Raw genomic sequence first — 5418 nt, 5'->3', positions numbered from 1 at the left:
AAGTTGCAGTAAAAAAAAATAATGAACTACATTGCCTCTGATATGTCTAATGTTTATCAGAAAGTAAACATGTCAGTGGCCATCTTAAAGCCACATAAAATTTGGTCAGATTAAGCACAATAACCACAATGGTTTATTTGAAACCTGGTTACTGAAAAAAAAATTCAAAATTCAGGGTATTATAAATTTTCCAAGGTTCACTCAGTATAATTCTGTATACAGGGTTTTACCCAAATGTCCATTGACATTATTATTTACACAGAAAGCTTTAATCTGAAGTCATCTCTGGCACCTTCAGAATATATAAACTATGAACTTCTGCAGTGTAATTATATACTTGAAACTTGTGGCCTCAAAGTACTGATAAAACAAAGAAAAAGGTCACCTATTCGACAAGTCAGGATGATGAAACATGTATCACTAACAGCAGGTCACTTAGAAAAATCAAATAACCACTACCCTCCCCTCAAACTGAAAATAAATGGACTTGAGCTTGAGGAGAGGGAAACAATGGGTCTTGGAGTATACAAAGATTGGGTGCTTTTGCATTATCCTATAATTGCTGAGTCCTGAAACTAAAAAGTCAGAAAAACTCTGGCAATTCAGAGGCCAAAGTAGGCTTCATTCATACCTTACATCTGGGATCTATAGTGGTATGCGGCTGAACAGGTAAAACACAGATTCACCATTGTGTGCCCTTTGGATTACCTCAGCCAAGATCATCAAGATATCAATAACCTGAATCTTGGAACAGTGTCTCCTTTTGACCCCATATGGAATGGTGTTTGTGACAACAGCTTCAAAGGCAGCATTATTCTGGAAATAGCTGGCCCAGAGAAGATCCTGTGGGTAAAGGATAGCATAAATTTTGGTGGCTTCTGCTGAGAGTAGCTGGTTGGAAGCACAGCAGATAGTGCCACGCATGTCAGCCATGTTGTCCACAAAGATAGCCATGTGGTCCTTCATGTGGCCCACGGGAACCATCCAGTCTACTTCATTTGCATTCTTTTTCTATCTGTGAATCAAGGCAAATTCCACACTTACCTTGTCTGCAATTGGTGTGACCCTTTTAGCTCCTCTGGCATCAGGTGAACCGATAATACAGTTCCTCCACTTGGCGGTGTTCTCCTGAATCCACTGCAGGACTACAGGCTCCGCGTACAGATTATCCACTGGAATGTCAAAGACTCACTGGATCTGAGAGGCATGCAGGTCCATGGTGAGGATGTGGTCTGCCCCAGCAACCAAGAGCATATATGCCACAAGTTTCACAGACATCAGAACATGGCTCTTGTCCTTTTTACCTTGTCGAGAGTATGGAAAACCGGGGGTCATGGCAGTTACCCTGGATGATGGACGACGTGATCTTGCAGGCGTTGATCACGATGAGGAGCTCCATCAGGCTGTCGATTTCTCCACACCACCCTGGATGTTATAGACATCTTTGGCTTCACGCTTTCACCGATCTTGACTCTGGTATCCTGGTTGCTGAACTTCTTAGTGACCACCTTGCCCAGCTCCAGGCCCAGCCAGTCAGCCACACACAGGGACAGGTCCTAGTGTGAGCTGCCACTGAAGAGCATGTGACTGGGCGTGGCAGAGATGGCTGAGGCTCGGGAGCGGGAAAGCACGCTGTACCTGTCTGGTGTTGATGTCAGGGTGAATCTGGCATTATATAATTGTCTGTGAATTATTTATTTCTTTTTAACTTTTTAGGAGCATATGTGCGGAAATGGTATTATTTTTTCCTTGAATTTTGGGAGAAATGATCTGTAAAACTATTTGTGCCTGGAATTTTTGTTTTGTGGGAAAGTTAACTACAATTAATATTTTTCATAGATAAAACTTTTATATCTTGTGTAGCCATTAGAAGTTGTGGCTTTCGAGGAATTTGTCCATTTCCTCTAAGTTGCCAAATTTATTGCCATAAAGATGTTCAAAATGTTCCTTTATTATCTTTTAAATATTCTTAGAATCTATAGTTATGTTACTTCCCTTACTCCTGATATTGGGAGAACTAGTGTCTACTCTCCTTTATTCTCTCCTAATAGACTGCTTAGAATGTATGTCAATTTTATCTTTGTTATTAAAGAACCAGTTTTTGGTTTCATTGTTTTTTTGTTTTTGTTTTTAATTCTGATTTCTAGATAATTTAGGCTCTGAAGTTTATTGTATTTCTTTTTTCTACTTTGGAAGCTGATGTCATTGACTTGAGATGATTCTCATTTTCCAGTATTAAGCAATAAGTGCTTTAAATTTCTCCCTAGGTACTGTTTTTTAGTGGCATCCCACACGTTTTGATATGTCATATTAGTTTTATAGGGCTGCCGTACCAAAGTGTTATAAACTGGGTGACTTAAAACAAAAGAAATTTTATTCTCTCACAGTTCTTGAGGCTAGATGTCATGAATCAAGGTGTCAGCAAGACCATGCTCCCTGTGGGACTCTTGGTACAGTCCTCCTTACCCCTTCCTGGATTCTGATGGTAGCAGTGATCCTTTGTGTACGTTGGCTTGCGGGTGCATTATACTGGTCTCTGTGCCTGTCATCATGTGATGTCTTTTCTTCGTGTGTCTCTTCTCTTCTTGTAAGGGCACTAGTCATATTGGGTTAGGGCCCACCTTATCCAGTATTATCCAGTATTATCCAGTTTAATATTATAATATCCAGTATTATCTCATTTTGAGTTAACTAATTATACCTGTAATGACTCTATTCTCAAATAAGGTCACATTCAGAGATGCTGGGGGGTTTAGAACTTGAATATAATTTTAGAGGAAAACAATTTAACCCATAATAATTGATTGTATTTTCATTCTGTTCAACATACATTCTAATTTTTCTTTCTACTTTTTTTTTGACCTGTGGGTTATTTAAAATTATGTTTCTTAGTTTTTAAATATTAGAGATTCTTTCAATTTAATTAAAAAAATTTTTTAATGTTTATTTTTGAGGGATAGAGACACTGTATGAGCGAGGGAGGGGCAGAGAGAGAGGGAGACACAGAATCCCAAGCAGGCTCCAGGCTCTGCACTGTCAGCACAGAGCCTGGCTCGGGGCTAGAACCCACGAACCATGAGATCATGGCCTGAGCTGAAGTTGGACACTTAACTGACTAAGCCATGATTTGGGTTTAAAAAACAATTTTCATGTCTTAATTTTTGAATATGTGCAATATATTTATAATAACAGTTCTTTTTTAAGTTTATTTTGAGAGAGAGAAAGAGAGCGAGCACACAGGCGGGGGTAGGGCAGAGAGAGAGAGAGAGGGAGACACAGAATCCAAAGCGGGCTCCAGGCTCTGAGCTGTCAGCATAGAGCGCAATGTGGGGCTTGAACCCACAAACCGTGAGATCATGACCTGAGCCGATCATGACTGAGCCACCCAGCACGCTTGTAATAACAGTTCTAATGTATTTGTCTCCTAATTCTAACAGTGGCTCTGGTTCAGTTTATATTGATTTATTTATTTTCTCAGTGTGACTCATATTTTCCTAGTTTTTCAGTGCCTGGTAATTGTTTTTCAGTTTTATTGAGGTATTATTGACTTATAAGAACTATACATATTTAAGATATCCAATGTGATTGGATACATATATATACACTGTGAAATGATTGTTGTAATCAAGTTAATTAACATATCCATCATATAATTTTTATCTTTAAAGTTTGATTTGGGTTTAAAAAAATCTTCCTTGTCTTAACTTATGGATACATGGAATATATTTGTAGTAATAGTTCATTCTTTTAGTTATCCCCTTTTTTGGGTAAGAAATCTTAGCAAGTTTCAAATACACAACACATTACCACTAATTATAGTATCCATGCTGTACATTGGGTCTCCAGAACTTCTTCATCTTATAGCTGAGAGTTTGTACCCTTTGACCAACATCTTCCCATTTACCCCCACATCCCCAACCCTTGATAACTACCATTTTACTCTCTGCTTTTATGAGTTTGGCTGTTTTCGATTTCACATATACGTGAGATCATGCAGCATTTGTCTATTTCTGTCTGGTTTATTTCACTTAGCATAATGTCCTTAACGTTCTTTTATGTGGTCACAAATGGCAGGGTTTCCTTCCGTTTTAAGGCAGAATTAACATCACACTGTATAAACATACCACATTTTTCTTTATCCATTCCTCCATTAATAGCTATATAGGTTGTTTCCATAGGGCTACTGTGAATAATGCTGCAACAAACATGAGAGTGTAAATATCTCTTCAAGATAGTGATTTTATTTCCTTTGAGTATATACATAGAAATAGGATTGATGGATCATACGGTAATTCTGTTTTTTCATTTTTCTGAGGAAACTCCATACTGTTTTCCCTAAAGGCTGTACCAATTTACATTACCATTAACAGTGTACAAGAGTTCCCTTTCACCACATCCTCATCAACACTTGTTATCTTTTGTTATTTTGATAATAGCCATACTAATGGGTATGAGGTGTTATTTCATTATGGTTTTGATTTGCATTTCCTGGATATTAAACCTTCTTATCACACACATACACACACGAATAAATAAGTAGGGTGGGAGGCAACTTTTGGAGGTGATGATATGTTTATGAGATTGATTATGGTGATGACTTCATGGGCATATGTTCATCTTCAAACTCATAAAGTAGTATGTATTAAATATGTGCAACTTTTTGTATGTCAGTCATAGCTCAATAAAGTGGTTTTTATTTAAAAAATACTTTACTAAAAGCATACTTTACTATAGTTTTAGTAGGGTTCCAGAAAATATTGTAATTAGATGCATATGCTCGGTCTACCATATTGAAATAGAGTCAACATTAGTAACCATTAACTGTTTTTTTAACTTTATTTTTTTAATTTATATCCAAATTAGTTAGCAAGTAACTATTAACATTCTTCTAAGTATTCTCAGGATAAAAAGATATTCTCAAAATGTAGACTTGTAAAACTTCAAATTCAAAGTTAGTTCTTTTCCCTTTTTCAACTGAAAATAAGGAAAAGTCATCATCATTGAAATTAGGTTTCTCACTTTTTGGAGAAACCTAATTTCTTACATTCTTCTGGAACAGAGGCACATTCAGAGAGGATTGATTATATGGGGACTTTCCTGTGCATTATCATCTTGAAAATGGTTTGGGTTATAGAGTTCTTCTAGAACTCATTCAAGAACTCAAAATATATAAAGAGAATGTTGAAAGTAGGTAGTGTAGTTCTTTAAACATTAATCTGTAATACCTGGACTTATTCCTTTGTAGACTCAAATGCGTGCTCAATCAGCTTAGCCCTATTTTGTTCCAGGACAGGTATGCTAAATACTATGAAATTGGTCCCTGCCAATGTCCTTTCTAGTGTGAGCTTGAAATTCTCCCTCCTTTTGTACATTAGTCTCCATGGAATTTTTCATTTAAAAGCAAGTCTTATCTATTTG

The 5418-nt window shown here is 37.0% G+C and overlaps 1 pseudogene; it reads right to left on the bottom strand.

The window, feature by feature from the left end:
• Window positions 1-645: 645 nt before the first annotated feature.
• On the bottom strand, window positions 646-1091 carry LOC115523481 (annotated as a pseudogene).
• Between the last annotated feature and the right edge of the window lie 4327 nt (window positions 1092-5418).

Source organism: Lynx canadensis, chromosome C2 (assembly GCF_007474595.2).
Source record: "Lynx canadensis isolate LIC74 chromosome C2, mLynCan4.pri.v2, whole genome shotgun sequence".
NCBI classification, from domain to species: domain Eukaryota; kingdom Metazoa; phylum Chordata; class Mammalia; order Carnivora; family Felidae; genus Lynx; species Lynx canadensis.
Note: the sequence above shows the minus strand (reverse complement) of the source record. Positions and strands in the feature narration are given on the sequence as shown.